This window comes from Physeter macrocephalus, chromosome 14, assembly GCF_002837175.3.
Source record: "Physeter macrocephalus isolate SW-GA chromosome 14, ASM283717v5, whole genome shotgun sequence".
Lineage (NCBI taxonomy): Eukaryota > Metazoa > Chordata > Mammalia > Artiodactyla > Physeteridae > Physeter > Physeter macrocephalus.
In genome coordinates, this window is record NC_041227.1 from 72,588,038 (window position 1) to 72,608,399 (window position 20,362).

General features: G+C 45.1%; 1 long non-coding RNA gene across 9 annotated transcripts in view; it reads right to left on the minus strand.

The window, feature by feature from the left end:
- LOC102984234 (uncharacterized) overlaps window positions 1–20,362 on the minus strand; it is a 550,122-nt gene that overhangs the window by 417,576 nt on the left and 112,184 nt on the right. The gene's annotated exons all lie outside the window — the stretch shown is intronic.

A 20,362-nucleotide genomic window follows, 5' to 3' on the forward strand; every position in this document is an offset into this window, starting at 1 on the left:
GTGCCTAAAGCCCGTGCTCTGCAACAAGAGAAGCCACCGCAATGAGAAGCCCGCGCACCGCAACAGAGTAGCCCCCGCTCGCAGCAACTAGAGAAAGCCCGCGTGCAGTAACAAAGACCCAACACAGCCAAAGATAAATAAATAAATTTAATTTTAAATAATAATAATAATAATGATTAAAACAGAAATCCCGAAAAGGGGGTTAGTGGGGTTGAGATGTCTCAACTCTCACAGGGGGAGGACTGACAATGGATAGACGTAGGATGATTACTCAAAGATCAGCCATCAACAGACAGGAAGTGAACGCAAACTGGATCCAAATAAGAACCTGGAAAAACCATATGAATCATCAGGGGCCAGAAATAGGAGACAAAACCTGTAGGTTAGGAGCCAGATGAGCACCAGACCGAGTTGCGGATAAGGAGTGTGAAGGTGAGGATAAAGAACAGAGTCCAGGACGTCTGATGTAAACGGGGCTAGGGGACCAAAATGCCATCTCACCGGGCACGGAACATGTGATAAGGGGATTGTCAGCCTAGCCGAGGGGTCTGGGGTCGGGACAGATAGTGCAGGCATATGAGAAAATATTCAATCGGGGCCAAATTGAGAAGGGAAGGAAAAGAGCTTATTCCAAGCAGGTCTTGACTCACTTCGAAGAGACGAGAGAGCCAGCAGCCACTTCAGATGGAAAGCTGCCCGGGCAGCATCGAGCGTTTTTCCAAATGCAGCCCTGGGAAGCCACGGCCGCGGCTGTAACAAAGCCAGCCGGGCCCCAGATAAGCCTTTTGTAAGGCTGGTTGCTCCATTTTGTTTCACATAATTTATTGCTCAGTACATATCGATAATACGATTGTCAGCCCAGCAGACATTTTCCATTTTAATAGTACGCATGAGATACCACATTATTGATCCTACACCACTAAATAAAAAACTCGTTTGTCAGGGGAGCACGGAATGGCTTTTAATGGACACAGCCAAACACCTGCTACTAGTTAGGGAAGAAAAAGAACCATCCTGCAGCAAGGACATTTGGAAGCAGCATCGAAATGTTCCATTTTAGGGATTAGCAGGGCTCTCAGAAAACAGGGGGCGCTTTCTCCAAAGGTCCAAAGGCTGACTTTCTCATTGCGAACAGGAAAAGCTGCCATTGACCGGGAATCTATTACGTGCCAAGCATTTTTATTTTCTGTACTCTATCTTATGTAGTCCTCACAGCGATGCTGCAGATACACACGTTGCTACATTGCATAGGATGCTCTGGGAAGCGAGGCACAGATGCGCCAGCAAATGGAGCCAGTCATCATGGCTGCGTGCGTCTCACTACGCAGAAGTCTGATGGTTGATGCTCCCAGGGTTGGCACTGCTCATTAATTACAGGGCTCTACCACCCTCTCTGTTTTCCCACAAGACAGCTGCCAGGCAAGCACCCTACAGTGCCCGCCACTTTCATATGAGGGAACGGCAGGGTCCGTGAGTAACTTAAGTGACTTGGCCGATAGTCCATGACTAAGAAGGAGCAAAAATGCTGGAATCTTTATCTGCTTGATTTTAAGATGAGTTTCCTTGCCGTGCAAGACACTGTTGCTTTATCATATACACCACGTTATGGGCTGAATCGTGTCCCCCCGCAAAATTCATACGTTGAAGTTCAACGCCTAGTGCCTCAGATGAGACTGCATTTGGCAGTAGAATCTTTAAAGAGGTAATTAAGTTGAAATGAGGTGATTGGAGTGGGTCCTAATCCAATATGACTGGTGTCTTTATCAGAAGAGGAGATTAGGACACAGGCACACATAGAGGCCAGACCGTGTGAGGACACAAGGAGAAGACAGCCATCTACAAGCCAAGGAGAGAGACCTCAGAAGAAACCAACTCTGTGGACACCTTGACCTCATACTTCTAGCCTCCAGAATCATGAGAAAATAAACTTCCCTTCATCTGCTAACTCTCTTCTCTCTTTAGGAATTTCCCCCACCAAATGAATGTGTGTTTTTTCCTCAGTCGCTAATTAATCTTTAACAGTGGGTGTATGTCTAACTTTTGAAGAAACTACCAAACTACTTTACGAAGTGGCTGTATCGTTTACGTCCCTGCCAGCTGGGTATGATAATCAGTTCCTCATCAATACTTGGCGTGGTCAACCTTTTATTATTTTAGCCATTTGAATAGGCATGCAGGGGTATCTCACCGCAGTTTTAATTTGCATTTCCTTAGTGACAAATGATGTTGAGCATCTTTTCCTGTGCTTATTTGCCATCCATACATCTTCTTTGATCAAATGTCTATTCTGGACACAATTTGGTGATTCTGGCCAAGCGCCTGCCTGCTCAGCTGGTGCAGAAATGGGTACGAAGCATTGCCAGCACATTCCTGTGAGATGGGTGAGTTGAAGGTCAACTTTTCTGACGGAACATGCCTCCGTGGGTCCACCCTCATCCTTTCCCCTTGTCTGAAGTGTCTGCTGGCTCCGGGCCCCTCCTGCCTTGGTGTCCATGTTGACGCCTTCCCCTGGAAAGTCTGCTTGTAGATGATCAAAGCTTTCCATGGGGAAGAACTAATAAAGGGTGATTTGGTGATATATCTTCTCCAGTCTGTGGCTTATCTTTTCATTCTCTTAGTATTTTTGAAAGCCCCAAAGATTTTAATTTAGATGAAATTCAATTTAGCAATTTTTTCTCTTGAAAATCGTACTTACAACATTGTTTCTAAGAACTCGTTGCAAACCCAAGGTCAACTCTGATACAAGAAAGCCCTCCCTTCACTGTCCTTCACTACCTTCCAAGCCTGTGAGCATCCTCCCAAAATCCAGGCATGAGGCTTTCAATAACCTTTTGAGCTCAGATGGGAACACAAAGTATGACGCTCTTGCGCTGGCCCAGGTGATGGATGCAGAGGCCACCGCTTTGGATCTGGGTGAAGGAAGCGAGGAGAGAGTTAAAGGAACTATGGGAGATGAACGGTGCCTGCAAGGCCTGACTAATGACAGCCAGGACTGGCCTCCAAAAGAAGAAAGCCCGGGGCGGCGGCAGGTCAATCCTCCTGGGACCAGATGGCTGCTGCCACTGGGAAGAGGCATTCCTCCCAGCGACACAGAGTCAGGGGCTTCCTGATGCAGCTGGTTTGGGGAAGGATACTCAGAACAATAGGGATTTCTCTCCCTCTCTCTTTCTCTTTCTCTCTCTTCCTGTCTTTTTCTCCCCATCCTCCAGTTTCTACCTGTGCCCATATAGAAAATAAAAGTCCTGCCCTAACTTATTATCTGTGCAAAAGAATGCAATGTTTAAGGCGGCACATCTGGCCCCCTCCCCACCCTTTATTAGCTCCTTCCCATGGAAAGCTCTGATCACCTAAAAGCAGACTTTCCAGGGGAAGGTGTCAACATGGACACCGAGGCAGGAGGGGCCCGGAGCCAGCAGACACTTCAGACAAGGGGAAAGGACGAGGGTGGACCCACGGAGGCATGTTCCCCCAGGAAAGTTGACCTTCAATTCACCCATCTCACAGGAATGTGCTGGCAATGCTTTGTATCCATTTTTGCACCAGCTGAGCAGGCAGGCGCTCGGCCAGAATCACCAAAATGTGCATATGGGGAAGCTGTGCCAAAACGGAACGGAAACCTCTCTGAGCCGGTCAGGCAAAGGCAGACTTCTTGTGCCTCGTAAAATCTTCACACCACGCAGATGGCATCAGCAGCGGCTGCATGTCTTCGTGGGGGTTGGGCAGCTGGGAAGCTCAAGCCACCACCTGGGCGCTTGCCATGTTGTCTCCCGCTTTAGGTAAGTGTCTCCATAAGTTCGCACAGTCTTTGCCATTAAAGAAATAGCACGTCCTCTAATTGTGTCTGTTGGCACCTTTCCATCAATCATGTCACCTCCCCCATTGTAACAATGACATGGTGACAAAGGGCACCAATGTCTCAGCTTGTTCGCTCTCCCAAGCAGCTCATTAACAGGCATGGGTTGCAGGTCGTAGATTCCTCCCAGTTGGAAGCCATTAATTCATATGAGCAAGGCCTTGGTTCACAGGGCAGATATACGCTTGCAAGAGTAGGGATCAATCTGTGAAACTGTCTGATGGCCTGGAGGCTATGCCTATCGTGGTCTTGATCAGAGGTTCTCAAAGACTGGTCCCCCAAACAGCGGCATCCGTATCACCTGGGAACGTTGAAAAAGTGCAGATTCTCAGGTCCTGCTCAGAACAACTGAATCAGAAACTCTGGGTGTGGGGCCTGGAAATCAGCGTCTTCACAAGCCCTCCAGGTCATTCTGATACACTCTGAAGTGTGAGAACCACTGGTCTGCATATCGAGGGAGAAGCCTGTCCCTAAGTTCCCCTCAAGCCTTCAGAGAAAGTCCTTATCCCCAGGGGCTGAGTGTGGTGAAAACACAGGACAGTCCCACCAGGTTCACCCACTGTCAGCTGGGCAGGTCCACGTCGGCAAAGGCCACACTGCTTGTGCATAGCCTTCCCCACCACAGCCCCTGGATGAGGAGTCATGACTATTCAAGCTAGAGAGGGAGAAGCAGAGTCCCTGGAGCTCTGGCCAGTCCATCAGAACTTCCATGAGGCTTTTCCGGAATTGACCTGAAAACTTAGATCATTCTATTCTAGCACTAAAGTCAGATGAGCAAACTTAGAAGTCACCGTGGGCCACCAACACTCATCCCTTGCTGGAGCCTGGACCTCCCAAACTCCTGACCAGCCAGCGCACCGGGAGAGCTGAGCAGTGTCTGGGGAGGAGAATGGCCCACCAGCCTTCAGTCTGTAATTTTGTAGCTGGAGAAAATTAAATGAAATGGCACAGAGGCTGCTTAGAAAAGGGAGAGATGTACAGGGTTTCATAGTTTATCCAGACACAATAAGAGCTAGTATTTACTACATGCCCGCTCAGCGTGAGCCCCAAGCCTTCCACATTCTCTCCTGGTATCCCTACAACAGCTTAATAAGCATCATCTATCATCATCCCATTGTACAGATAAAGTAACCAAGGCACAGCAAGGTTAAAGGATTTGTCCAGAGTCACACAAATGAAAATGTAGAAACCAAAATTTGAACTGAAGTGTGTCTGACAGTAGAGTCTGCAACTCTCATGGCTCTTAAAAAAAAAAAAAGATGAAGTTGAATATATATATTTGAGTGGGTATGTGTATATGTGGTGTGGGGGGTGGGTTAGAGATCACAGTTCTTCACAAATAACCCTTGTGGTTGCCTCTTTATAATCTTGGTGTAAACACTCCCCAAGGGAGTATAAAGAAAGAACAAGTGAGGCACGGCTCTGCCTGAGATGGAGCGTAAATGGGGCTGGTTCAGACCAGGTAGACCAGATGACCAACACAGGGTCATGGGCAAGTGGGGTCTGGACCCATTTGGGTGAGACAGGTAAGCAGCCCTTACATGCAGAGCGTGCACAGCACAAGGACAAGCCCTGGCAAAGGAGGACACCCACCTCCTTTATCATTTCAAGTATAATGACGTTCAGCATGAAACTAGAGAAGTAAGCGCTGCCCGCCCCTCCATGCAATTCTGGGCTCTTGACAGTGATGAAATGTTCAACCTGTGAGCAATTATTTAAATATTCAGCACTTTGCATGCATGACTGGATCAGCACTGTGATCAGAATCACAGGAACATGGAATTTGGGAGTGGAGCAAACCTTAGAGGCCACATAAAGCAATACCTTGATTTTTGCAGATGAGGAAATGGAGGTCCAGAGAGGTCCTGTTATTCTCCTAAAGTCTCTGGGAGAGGAGCCCAACCCCTCTGACTCCTGATCTTGTATCATGTTAGAGAACAGGACAGGCAGAGCTGAAACCTTGCTGCTGGATCAGTTTTGATGTGATGCAATCATCTTATAATTGAATGCAAACACAGGTTTGCCAAATAGATATCCAAATTACAAGTTAGACAGCTATGACTCTATTCTCAAGAATTTATGACATACCCCAAGTGTGGAATAGTATAACCATGGAGCCATATAACGCTTAATTTTTACTAAAAACATATTGATGGAACCAATGATAATTAATTTTTACAAAATCTTAGCTACCTGGAATACATAATAAAATATAAACAGTTTATATGTCTTTTCATTTCACAAAAATCTATGTCTTCATGTATTAATAAATTGATCCTTTTCATTTCTCTATATTTCTAGTCTTGCAAATTCTGGTTCCTGCGTATTAGATAGAACACTCGTTGAAATTCAACAGATCTCAGCATGAAGAAGAAGAGGAAAAAGAAAGCTGATCATTTCTCAGTGTTTCTTAGCTCATATACACACAAAATTTTCATCGGAGGGGTTGTATGTATGTTCAAACATAGACACATGGACTTGTTAATTAAGTTAGTGAAGACAAGAATGTTGATTTATTTCAGCAGATGTGCATCAGCTCTGCCTTAAAAGGTGCCACAAAGAATTTTGAAATAAGAATACACTGTGTTGTTCAGGGTGTGGTCAAGTGGACACGCTCATATACAGCTAACGGAAGTCTAAGTTGACATACCCATTTCATACTACTGCTGAAGTGAAATTAATCAAAGAAGACCTGCCGGAAGAGGTGGGCTTTAAGCCAGGTCCCAAAGAAGGTTATGGACTTGGAAGAGAGGTGGAGGGCACAAAGTCAAAATGGAGGGAGGTAGAGACCAAAGGGAGATTGCTACATTTCTTGGCTCATGGCCCCTTCCCCCATCTTCAAAGTCAGCAGTGTAGCAGCTTCAGATCTCTCTCAGACTTTGACCTTCTGCCTCCCTCTACCATCTTTTAAGGACCCACGGGATTACATTGGGCCCACCTACATAATCCAAAATAATCTTCCCATCTCAAGAGCCTTAACTTAATCACGTCTGCAGTCATTTTGCCATGCAAGGTAACATTCTCAGGTTTGGGGCATTAGGACATGGACATCTCTTGGGGCTACTATTCTACCTCCCATGGTTCTTAATCTACCATGCCTCTATTTCCTCAACTGTAACATGGGTTTAGTAATATGGTATCTACTTCATAGAGTTGTTGTGAGAATTAAATGACTTAATACCTCTCAAGTGCTTAGGCCAGTGCCTGGCACATGGTAAAAATTCAGAGTTTTGGCTATTTCTATCTGTCCAACTGAACAGATCGGTAGGAATCTTTCCTTTACCCCTGGATTCCTTAAGACAGTGGTTTTAAAATTTTCTTGACAATTAACCCCAGTAAAAAACACACTTTACCTCCTGACCCAGGACACCCAAAGATTTATACATTTACATAACTGAACTAAAAATTTCACAAACAAAACTTAATCCCACTCTGTGGAACGGATTCTGATTATTCCTTTTCATTCCATTTCATTTTCATGCAATGAAATAAGCTTGAGGAGGCCTAGTTAAGACAAACGCTGGCATCCAAACTCAACACCTTTTCTTTTTCCACCTGGTGCAACTGACAGCTGGCAGAAGCTGTGTGAGGCTGAGGAGATCCTGGTGCTTCTTCCAGTGGTCCTGCTTGACTGAGGTAAGTTTGATGAACTGAAAGAAGGAGACACTGGAACATAGGATCCACAACGAACACTGCAGATTCCTGCCTTCGTATGTCCACATCCAAAATCGTATGATCGCTGAGTGGCTTTCAGGAAACCGACAAGCTTTAATTTGTCAACTTTCTTATGTTAACGCTGGAGAGCACCTAATTGCCCTGTCCTCCTTATTCACACCGCATGACGGGTGAGGTGCCGCTGGCTCATTGAGTCGACAAGGTTTCTGTGACAGCTTCTCTTGTCCACGCAGAACCAAATCTGGAAAGGCTGTCATTCGATGTGACAAACTGACAAGACAGTGCTGTCAATCTCCCAGATGGGCGAGGGCCTGTAGTGCCTGTCAAAATCTAAGGGTCACTGTGAATCCGATCGTGACTGTGTTCAGCAGCTGACAGCTGATGAAGCATTCCTCCGATGCTTCAAAGCCTACACATTTTTCACCTCGACCGGCCTGAGCAGTACCTAACTGTGACCAACACACGTATGTAATTTCACTTGGGCTATGACAAGCCCTGCCAAGGCTCTTGAAGAGTCTTCCTGCTACCACCAACAAAGCGGCCAGCCTGGTTCCCCTTCATCCTTGCCTCTGACTCCCAGGTCACTTGATGAGATTGTGAGCTCCCCTGACTCACAGATGCCTGGGATGTTAGGTTTGAGGGGACTTAGAACCCCAACCTCACTCCACAGAGGGGAGGTAACACCCAAGGACACTCAAGAGGAGAGACCTGAGGGTGCACAGATATAATTAATAATAATCCCATGGACGTGGGTCTCACGTGCAGTTACGTTATATCAACAGACATACAACACATAACTAGTCAGTCGTTCTCAATCCTAGATGCCCACTAGAATCCTCTAGGAGCTTTTAAGAGGTAGCCCCATCTGGATCCAACCCCCAGAGACTCTGATTCTCTTGATGTGGGGTGAGATCAGGCTTTCAATGTTGTAATAGCTCCCAGAGGATGTGGTGGCACAGCCAGGGTTAAGAAGCCCCTGGAACCTGACCACCTGGGTTCAAATCCAGATGCTACCACTTACCAGCTGTGCAATCTTGGGCAAGTTACTTAATTTTTCTGGGCCTCGGTTTCCTCATCTGTAAAAATAGGAGTGATGATAATAATACCTCCTAGGATTGTTCCAGGGCCAAATGAGTTATTAGATATAAGGCCTTTGTACACTGCCTGATGGAGAGGACCTGATCAATAGATGTTAGCTATTCCTGTCATTTAAGGATTTCCTATATTTAAAAAGGCTCAAAGAGGAGACTTGACCAAACCATACAACATTGAGCTTCTCTTTATGGGCTTTTTCTAGTACGGGATGTGCGTGAGAGAGATAAGTAAAGAGTAACTCGAATGCTTTTGGCCTAAGCAATGGGAAGAATGTCTTGTTTTGCTTCATTTTGCCTTGTTCAATCCTTGCAACATTCCCATTAAATAGATGAAAACACTAAAGCTCAGAGAGGTTCAATAACTCGTACCAGATCAGAAGATCTTCAGGACTTCCCTGGAGGTCCAGTGGTTAAGACTCCGCACTTCCAATGCAGGGGGCACAGGTTCAATCCCTGGTCAGGGAACTAAGATCTCACATGCTGTGTAGCACAGCGCCCGCCCCCAAAAAAGAAAGAACAGCCCTCAAAAGAAACTATTAAAAAAAAAAAACAGAAGATATTGGGGAGTAGCCAACCCAAGAGTCTGACTTCAATATTTCTAGCTCCAAAGTCCAGACTTTCTTCCCACTCTATCATACTGAGTTCCCAGGTGCATCTGAGTCTGGTCTTTAAAATAGGTGATGAATATGTATGAGAGGCGGTGAAAGGAAGGACACCCTAGTTGGCTGGGAATCATGGATATGAGACTGACTCTAGGTCCTTTGCGCCTTAACCATCTGTGATTTTGTGAAGGAGGTGGTGCTATACCAGGATGACAAGCAGGCTGGCCTAGCTAGAGTAAAGGACCCTCAAGCAGAGAGGTGTGTGAGCCCTGCTGGAGAGTACACCAATGAAGGGGCCCAATGCCACAGACCTAGGAGTCTGGATGATACACTCTAGGGAAATAAATGTGTATCTCTGTTGAAAATCCTTATTAAATTCTGTTTAAATGTTATGCTAAATCATGCAAACTGCAAAAACCACAATGTGAGAAATTACATAGCTTGGATGATCCATTTTTCTTCAACAAGTAAATTGCAAGAAAAACAAAAAGAAGGCGGGAGAAACTGTAGACCAAAATACTAAATGTAATGGGTGGGCTTTGATTAAATCCTGATTCAAACAAACTAACACACACACACTTAAATAATCATGGAAATGTGGATGCTGACTGGAAGTTTGGGGATCTAATGAATCCTTCCTTCAAGTACATTACAGACTAGTAAGCAGATATAAGGAGGTGAGTCATATATCTGAATTATTATATGATACAAGTAAGGAGTAATAAGAGTTCCAGAGAGAAACCATAAAATGCTGTGACAGTTCTGAGTAAGGAGTTTAATGTCAGAGCAAGAGAAGGGGAGCTCCTTTTTTTTTTTTTTTTTTGCGGTACGCGGGCCTCTCACTGTTGTGGCCTCTCCCATTGCGGAGCGCAGGCTCCGGACGCGCAGGCTCAGCCGCCATGGCTCACGGGCCCAGCCGCTCCGCGGCATGTGGGAACCCGTGTCCCCCGCATCGGCAGGCGGACTCTCAACCACTGCGCCACCAGGGAAGCCCCGGGGGGAGCTCCTTTTGATTGAGTATCTTCTGAGCACAGTCTGAGCCAGGTCCTGCCCTAAGGTCTTTCATAACCAGCGGTGGCTTTCAAACTATGCTTGGCCAAATCCAGGGGGCTTCTTGGGAGCCCTGCCCAGGGCCACATTGCTGGCAGATCTGCCAAGGTCAATGGAAGGACTTCTTTAACTAGAATATCTCAGTTCTTTGTCTCTCCTGGGGAGATTTCAGCCTGTAAAAGTATATAATTGGAAAGAAGCTTGAAACTCCCTGGTCTATGGGCTTCCTGGTTATCTCCCCTCAGCAAGCTGCCCTTAGCTCTTTCAGATGATCAAGTTTACCATTAAGGGCTTTGCTGAAGGCAGAAGAAAGTCTGCTTTTCCATGAGCACAGACATCAGTCAGCTACAGTTCAGCTGAAATCCCTGACTTAACTCACACAAAGCACATTTAACTAGAGTTGCACTACCTACTTTGCCTTATTAGAAAGGACACTGGAGTGCATAAATTTTATTGCGATAAATCTCATCATTAACAAATGGCATATATCTGCACAGTAAATCTGATGATTAAAAATTGTTTCTACTACACAGTGGGCCAATGAGAAAGACATAATTCACAGCCAAAAGCTGCAACCAGACGTGTGGATCCTGGAGGGAAGGTCCTGGTGTCTTGTCTCCAAATGGAAGAGACATGCTAAAGAAACTGGAATTTTAGAAACACAGATAGGTCCTTCCAAGGTAGAGCTGTTGCTTTGGAGCAACAATATGGCAAGGCAGGTGGAAGGGGTCAGAAGGCTCTACCCTACAACCATCACCACTACTGTGAACTCCTACTTCGGAGACCCAGAGCCCAAGCCACCAGCCAGAAACCAAGGCGGTGAGTCCCTCTCTAGTGTAAGATCTGCTCCCTTAGCTAGCCTCCACTTCCCCATGTCCACCCCACTACCTTCTCCACCTCTCCTTCCATGTCCTTTACAACATCACCTCCAAAAGGCGTTCCTCACAATGCCAATTCCCAAGATGCACCTCCAAAATAAACACCTGTGGTAAAAATATCTGGGGAAAAGCTGCACATAACAGGCTCCCTTTTGGGAAATCCATGTCACATTTACTCTGTATAACGGGCACACTCTTTTGTCTCTCCGGTCCCCTTGGCTCTCCTGGAAAGTGCTTTTCCCTCCCCATTTCTCCCCTTCATGTAGCTACTCAGGGAGCAGCCATTTTGTTCAGTGTGATCAGCTGCACTCTTGGCTGCAGTTGATTGGTCCAAAAGTAAGCACCTGACCTAAGTTTAGGCAATCACAGTTTCTTTCCCAGACCCCACCTACTAGCCACATTTGATTGGTCCCAGGATGGATGATTGATTCAAGTTAGGCCAGTTTTATTCCTTGGAAATTCTGGAAGGAAACTGAGAAGTCAGTGTTTTTCTAGTGTTCGAAGCTGTAAGATACAAAGCTCTGAAACCTGTCATCAGTACATTTCCCACCACGATGACTAGAGAGCGGGAGGAGGCTAGGATGTGAGGGGAAGAGGGGGAAGAATGCCCAGTAGGGAGCAGAGATGGGACACAGAGTCTGTGAGCTTTTGAGCGCAGGTTAAGTACATTAGCAAGCCCACTGTATTGCCATCCTGAGTGCTGTGAAATACCCCATGTCCTTGTGATGAATTTCCCTTTCACAAGTTTGGTTTCTCCACTTTGACCAAGGGGGTTCAGAACAACTTACTGCAGTAAATAAGCCCATTTAGCATTAATGAACCCAATATTTCCATAAGTATTTGGCCACTGAACCCTTTTTTCAGATTAACTAGTTATCTAGTTAATTGAATGTTCTCTTCTATCATTCTCCCTTAGAGTTTCTAGCCCTTTCCACAAAACACCCTTTGAGAAATGCTGTCTTACAGAGAAAACTCCCCAAAACACAACACAGGCAAAAGTGAGATGTGTCTGTGAAAGTTTATTTCATGAATGTGAACTGGGAACAACAGACTCTGTGGACTATAGATTTTTTTCCGAGCTTACTTGTAGCAGAACTGTTGACTGTTTCAATTATCTGGAAATACAATCACTTTCTGTCACTTAAGGGACCAGATGAAATTCTGTGAATTGTAAAGAGCTGTACTAGGTAAATGTTTGCCATTAACCAGAAATGTGGCTATGGACTGGGCACATCAATCTGCCTCTGACCTGAGATCCAAAAAGGAAATTCTGGCAGAAGGCAGGCAGCCTATGAAGGGGATGCAAGAGATATATATGCTCTATCAGCTAGCAAACACTGACCTGGAAAACATCTCTCTTTGCTCAAGGATATCCTTGAGCAAAGAGAGATTTTATATATATATATATGAAATATATATATACAGATATATATATATATATATGGAAGGATACATATGCAGAGGGGAAAAACTGGGTCTATAAAAAGATTGTATAATACACACATGAAAACTTTGCCCTAGGTGTACAGAGGAAAAGCTTACCTGGGAAATCAACTGATTACAGGAAACAGAAGAAATGTTTAGAATACATCTGTTTTATGTTCTTAACTTTTAAAAAATTTAAAAAGCTCATAAAGTAAGTTTTGAATGATGAAATGAAAAATCAGAAATGTAGGCTCAAATAAAAAAGAAGCTGGCAGAGACAGGAAGAGTGCCAGGAAGCTAAAAACAGTAACAAAATTAAAATCCACATTGGAGGCACTAAAAAGCAAACATCAACGATGGGGGAAAAAATAGGTTGGTGGTGGAGATGATTAACCAGGTAAATGCAATAAGACTGAGGGGGTGGGAGTGAGAAGAAGCACAGAAAGATAAATATAATAAGAAAGAAGATAATACGCAAGTAGGCTAGAAATCCAATATTTAATCTCTGGATTAGCCGTATTCCTAAATAAGAAAGCAGAATAAGTGGAGGAAGCAAAAGTCAATGATTTAGTAGGAGACAATTTTCCTGTGCTTGAAAAACAATCTGAGCATATAAATCAAAAGGATTCACTGTTTTAAGGAAAAGAGACAAAGTAGGCATATTTTAGTGACATTTTTCAGTATCAAGGTTGGAGGGAAAATGCCACTAAACTAAGCAAAAAATAAATATAATGACAGGTCACTTACAAAGAACCAAAATAAGGCTGACCCCAGATCCTACCAACGCCAATGTAGAAAGCAAAGCGATGTCTGTAGAATGTTAAGGGGGAATTCTGTGACCCAAGAGTTCTTTGCCTTGCCCGGATGCTGTTCACGTATATGCCTTTGTTCAAGACAAAGGAAAGATAGTCTGAGAGAGGTAATGCCACAGAAAATTCTGTTACTGACTCATTTCTCCTGAAAACATTAACCGAAGTTATAATCCCTAAACCTACCAGATGAATCAAAACTAAGGACTCATCTGAAAAGTTGTAAAATGATTGTCTAAATAATTGACAAAAATATGGTACATAAATGAATGTCCAAGTCTACAGGGATGCCTGAAAAACAAGTTATATATTGTAAAAAAAAAGTCAATATGAATAAGCACCTGCGTCCTACAATGTACCCAAGGTGATATTGGCACATCTAGGGAGTTGAGTGAAGAGAGCTACAACACATCATTCACTCCTCATTTCAAAAAGATGAGTTCAAGTTTCTCACATTATTTCTCCATTTAATAATTATAGGAGGGCTTCCCTGGTGGCGCAGTGGTTGAGAGTCCGCCTGCCGATGCAGGGGACACGGGTTCATGCCCCGGTCCGGGAAGATCCCACATGCCGCGGAGCAGCTGGACCCGTGAGCCATGGCTGCTGAGCCTGCGCGTCCGGAGCCTGTGCTCCGCAATGGGAGAGGCCACAGCAGTGAGAGGCCCGCGTACGGCAAAAAATAAAAAATAAAAAAATAATAATTATAGGAAATGTAAAAGCAAAGATTTCTTTCTTTAAGATTTTTATTTTATTTATTTATTTTTTGGCTGCTCTGGGTCTTTGTTGCTACGCGCAGGCCTTCTCTAGTTGAGGTGAGCGGGGGCTACTCTTCGTTGCCGTGCACGGGCTTCTCATTGCGGTGGCTTCTCTTGTTGCAGAGCACTTAGTTCAAGTTTCTTACATCATTTCTCCATTTAATAATTATAGGAGGGCTTCCCTGGTGGCACAGTGGTTGAGAGTCCGCCTGCCGATGCAGGGGACACGGGTTCATGCCCCGGTCCGGGAAGATCCCACATGCCGCGGAGCAGCTGGACCCGTGAGCCATGGCTGCTGAGCCTGCGCGTCCGGAGCCTGTGCTCCGCAATGGGAGAGGCCACAGCAGTGAGAGGCCCGCGTACGGCAAAAAATAAAAAATAAAAAAATAATAATTATAGGAAATGTAAAAGCAAAGATTTCTTTCTTTAAGATTTTTATTTTATTTATTTATTTTTTGGCTGCTCTGGGTCTTTGTTGCTACGCGCAGGCCTTCTCTAGTTGAGGTGAGCGGGGGCTACTCTTCGTTGCCGTGCACGGGCTTCTCATTGCGGTGGCTTCTCTTGTTGCAGAGCACAGGCTCTAGGTGCGGGCTTCAGTAGTTGTGGCATGTGGGTTCAGTAGCTGTGGCTCGCAGGCTCTAGAGCGCAGGCTCAGTAGTTGTGGCGCACGGGCTTAGGTGCTCCGTGGCATGTGGGATCTTCCCGGACCAGGGATCGAACCGGTGTCCCCTGCATTGGCAGGTGGATTCTTAACCACTGCGCCACCAGGGAAGCCCAAAGATGTTTTTGAGAAGTGTAAAATTAACAACTTATTAAAACTAAATATTTGCGCAAACCATCAACTATCACAAGAGAAAATAAAAGCAAAGAAATACGTTACTCATAAGGCAAAATAATGGAATGTGAATGAGTGAATGCATGAAATAATATGATAAATAAAACCAAACATATTTATTAGTTATGATAATAAGCAAAAATGGGTTCTATTCGCCAATGAAAAAGTTCAAATCCAATTTAATTAGCATTATGCTGAGGGTCCCCGAGAATATATGCATCAACAAACCTCTAATATACCTTTTCTTTCCAGATTATTACAGTCCAGAATATATATGTCTAAACTGTATCAATGTTTGTAATTATCTATTTATTTTGATTCTTAGATATCAAAGATACAGATGTGTAAATAAAATATATATGATGGGTCACTTTTAAAGAAAAAGATCACTCGAACTCCCAGGTAAGCACAGCCACATTAAAAAATATAGGTACATTGCCAGTGTTTATTATTAAACACTCACAAATATTTAGATATCAAAAAGAAAACAGGGACATTTCCTAACATATGTAAATGTCAGATTGAAACTGACATAATATTGTACATCAACTATACCTCATAAATAATTAAATAAATAAATGAATAAATAGAAAGCAGGGGCAGCTTGTATACAATGTACATAAAATTTATTTTAAATACCCTGTAATTTTCTAGTCAACCTGTCTTTACGGCTGCTGAGTGTTTAGCTAATCTCCAGCCTTCAAGCTCTTTCTTCAAGTGCCTACCAGCTTGAAGGTAAGTGATTCTTCATTCCAGGCCACTCTAACTGGACAGGACCCGGGGCTCTGCTTCCTGAAGTCTGGAAATTGGAAGGACTATGCTAATTTAGGGATTCTACCCATTCATGTCTAGGGGTAAAACAAGCAACAGAGTGGGGGTAGAGAGACACAACAGGATCCCTCCTTCTCCAAATTTTGGTTAACGGTACCCAACTGAGTTGTCCTTTGTTGGTCTGTCAGTGGCCAGTCTCCCAGTGTGCAAACCTTGAACACAGCTCTTAAATTACATGTTAACCCATCTGCATGAATCTACTCCAATCAGTTTCCCCGAAAAGAAAAACTGTACCTTGTTTAGATTGAACGTCCTAAGAAATATGAAGACTCATAAACATTTCAGTTTGGAGGATGAAAAAAAAGGAAAGGATTAAGAGGACAAATGGTTGCTGTCCTTGGAATGCTGTGTTGTCAGTGGGACTCCTGGCATCCAAAAGTGAGAAAATGCAGACAAAACGCCAGGCGGTATGCAAACACACTTGTCAAATTCACAGAGCCAGAAAAAGCTATTCCTGCAGTTTATCTGCCCCAAGTGGATTAGATACTCGCAGAGACGTGGAGATTTTGTTGAGCTTACAATTTTCATTTTTAAATTTGAAAAAAGGAGAAACATGGGGAAAATAAAATGAAGAGAGGAAACTGGCACGTCAGAGCTGGAAAAGAGCTGAAAGATTTAGTCCAACTCCTCCTTTGACAGATGAAGAGGCTGAAGCCCAAATAAGTAGCTTGACTTATCCCAAGTCCTTAAAAAAAAAAAAAAAAAAAAAAGACCTTACATGGATATGACTAATAACAGACACTGATAAAGGGAAATGGGAAAATTAACCAAAGTTTGATCTCCTGGGTTGTTTCTCCCCAGCTGCACTGTGGACCGCAGTGGTCAGGGGTGAAATAGACAAAGGGTGAACGTTTATTCCAAAATACATCTCTCCCCATATCTGCCAATGCCCTCTTTTGACTTTGATTCCAGTTACTGTTGCTATGTACAAACTCACCCCAAAATGTAGAGACTTATCAACGATCGCTTATTTTCTCGTGGTCCTGCAATTTGGGCAGGACTCAGTGGGGGCAATTCATCTCCACTCCACGAGGTCTGGGGCATAGCTGATAAACCACTGGGGGCTCTGAAGGCCCACTCACGACTTGTTGGTAGCTGATGCTGGCTGTTGGTGGGGACCTCAACTGGAGCTGTTGGCTGGAGTACCTACACGCGGTCTCTCCTTGTGGCCTGGGCTTCCTGGCTGCATGGTGGCTGGGCTCCAAGAATAAAGTCCCAACAGGACTACATAGGAACTGCATGGCTTGTTATGACCTAGCAGCAAAAGTCACACAGTGCCTCTTTTTCCATAGTCACAGGTGACCCAGATTCCAGTGGAGGGGACATAGACCTTGCCTCTCAGTGGAAAGAGTTATGTTACATTGTTACAGTGTTAAAAGAACATGCGAATGGGAGATCTTATTGATGCCATCTTGGAAAATATATTCTGTACAACTTGAGACAAGGATCTTCAACTGACGGTTGAGTGGGGAGAGAAATCTGCACTTTTTTAGGCTACTTTGGTTTCAGGGGCTGAGGCAGTGGCGAGGGGAGAGTTGAAAAAACATAAGCAAATGTTGTAATTCGTATATTATTTTATTTATTTATTTTTTTCTTTTGGCTGCGTCAGGTCTTAGTTGCGGCACGCGGGATCTTTGTTGAGGCATGTGGGCTTCTCTCTGGTTGTGGCGTGTGGGTTTTCTCTTCTCTAGTTGTGGTACGCAGGTTCCAGGGCACATGGGCTCTGTAGTTGTGGCGCGCGGGCTCCGAAGCACGTGGGCTCTGTAGTTTGGGGCACGCGGGCTCTCTCACTGAGGCACGCGAGCTCAGTAGTTGTGGCGCAAGGGCTTAGTCGCGCCACGGCACGTGGGATCTTAGTTCCCTGACCAGGAATGGAACCCGCGTCCCCTGCATTGTAAGGCGGATTCTTTACCACTGGACCACCAGGGAAGTCCCAAGGACGTTCTTAAGTGAAACTGACTTTTTATTTTTACTGCGAGTATGTGGTACCAAAGAATACAATGAGATTGGCATGGTTTGATGCCACTGCTAAGGCACCATTGCTTTGGCACCATCAGTGCAAATACCAAATAGATAACAGTAATAATACTGTGAAAATAGTTTTGTCCTGAGAGTATTTCAGGCACCCGCAGGGTTCCACAGACCACACTTTGAGAACCTCCATCTGGTGCACCATTTTCATTTTGCAAATGCAGAAACTGGGGACTGGAGAGAAAATAACTAACTCCAGGCTTCAGCATTTTATCGCCACTTGTCACAGGTTGGGTTTCCCAGGAAGCAGACTCCAAGATGGAATTCCTTGTTCAGGAAAGTCTAACATGGGGGTCATTACCTGTGGATTCTGGCTTCCCCAAGGTCACATATTTTCTCATTCCAGGACCCCTGCCTGCCAGTCATTTTCCTTCTCTATTTTGCCTTTGCCCCGTGCACAATGCCTTTGATAATGAGACTGAAAATAAAAAGCTCTGTGTTCTCCAGGCAGGCCTCTGATTCAAGGCTTTGCACTAAAAATATTCTGCCTTCAAAATCGACAGGCTCTAACTTGTGAACGGGTCCGTAGACGCAGAGGCTTAAGGATTTCATTTGATCCCACTTCAGAGCCATCTCCTGCTTTCCAAGGTGTCCCTGGGTTCCCTGGGACCTGGATAAATATTCTATTTGCTTGCACAAAAACCTCAGAGCACGACTCATTACCCGGCACCATAGGTGACTTAATTGGCAGGTCACGGTTAAGTGACTGCACCACTTGGCAACCCCAGGCAGACGGCATCATCCCCAGGACCAGAGGCGTGGGTGGCTCTGCTGAGCCTTAGATTGCTGGCTCAGCATCCCCCTCCCCACCCTGTACTCAAGTGAACGAAGCTGTTTCCAGTCACTGCTCCCCACACCACACTCTCCATTCATCCCACACGGCCACCAGATTACCCTCGTAAGATACTCCCAGAAGGTCGGATCCACCCGACACTTTCTGCATCTCGCTAGAGTCCCCTGCATTGAGTTCAAACTCCTGCCCCCTTCTCAAGGCCCTCCATCACCCTCTAACCTCTAATACACACATTCTGCTCCAAAGACACTGCGCCCTCTGCTCCCCTCGCACCACGCTGTGGTCACTCAGGCCCCTGCCATTATGCACACTGCTGCCTCACCCAGACCCCACCCCTCTTTCCCAACGACCTTTTCAAAGCAGGCTCAGTCCAGATCACCTCCTCCAAAAAGCTCCACCTGTCATCTGGACCCTTCCTGGTCAAATTATGTGCACCATACAACGTGGGACTTAATTATACACCATCTTGAATGTTCACCTTTGCTTCCTGTGTTATAGGCAACTCAAAGCAACTCACAGAGCTGTTATCATGTTCCAGTGGCTGAGCTGAACAGGAGAGGCAAAGATGAACCAAGCAACGTCTCTGTCCTGAAGGGGCTGGTGGTGAACCCACACACACACACCACAGTCATGCTCCCAAGCAGGCTGTCACTCTCTTCAGAAGAGACCACCCCCGCCCCCAATGCCTGGCCTGAGAGGCAGTGTAGACGGTGAATGCCTCAGCTTGGGAGCCCAGTCCCTCTAGGGTATACCTGTTGTCCTTCCACCTGCCAGCCTCAAACTACACACTGTCCAGCAGGCGTTATACAGGTCTGGACACCAAAAGGCAGCCACCTCCTCCACCTATGGATAAACTCACAGCTGAACACAGAGATAAATAATAAATATACTACGGGCCAGGCACTACGCTGAGAGCATTAAATGTATTAGGACTCTTAATCTTCTTAGTTCTCTGAACTAGGTACATCTATTATCCTCATCTGATACATAAGGAGACTGAGCCTTGGGAGGTATCAACTAGCCCAAGACCACACAACCAATAAACAGAAGAGCCAAGAGCCGACCCACTCAAGTGGTCTTATTCCAGAGACTCAGCTCTCAATAATAATTATTATCATACTTAAATAGCAGCTAATGTTTCTAAACATAATGTATGTGAGCACTGTGCCAAGTGTACTATGTGGATTATTTCATTAATTCCCCCAAAACCCTATGAGATAGGGTTACTAACCCATTTTACAGATGAGAAATTGAGTCTTAGAGAGGTTACCTCGCTCAAGGTCTCAGCTATCTAGAAATCAGGTGCTGGCATAGCTGCCTCTTTTAGCCAACTCACCAGTAACCCAAGGGTCATGACCAGTGGCTGGGTCTGAATTGGCTTCTGGCCTTGTCCACATGCACCTTCTGTGTTCATAGGAAATGACCACCTTGCTCTGATGACAGTCAATGTCTGTGGCTGGTGGGCCACCTGGCTACACAGCCCCAGACAGAGCCAAAGGATGGTTGTCCACAAAGTCCTGTACTATAGCCTGAATGTCTGTCTGTGTCCTCCCAAAATGCATATGTGGAAAACCAATGCCCAGTGTGAACGTATTAGGAGTGTATCTGGAATGTGGTGAGTTCATGAGGGTGGAACCCTCATGAATGGGATTAGTGCCCTTATAAAAGAGGCTCCAGAGAGCTCCCTTGCCCCCTCCACCATGTGAGGATACAAGGAAAAGGCTGCAGCCT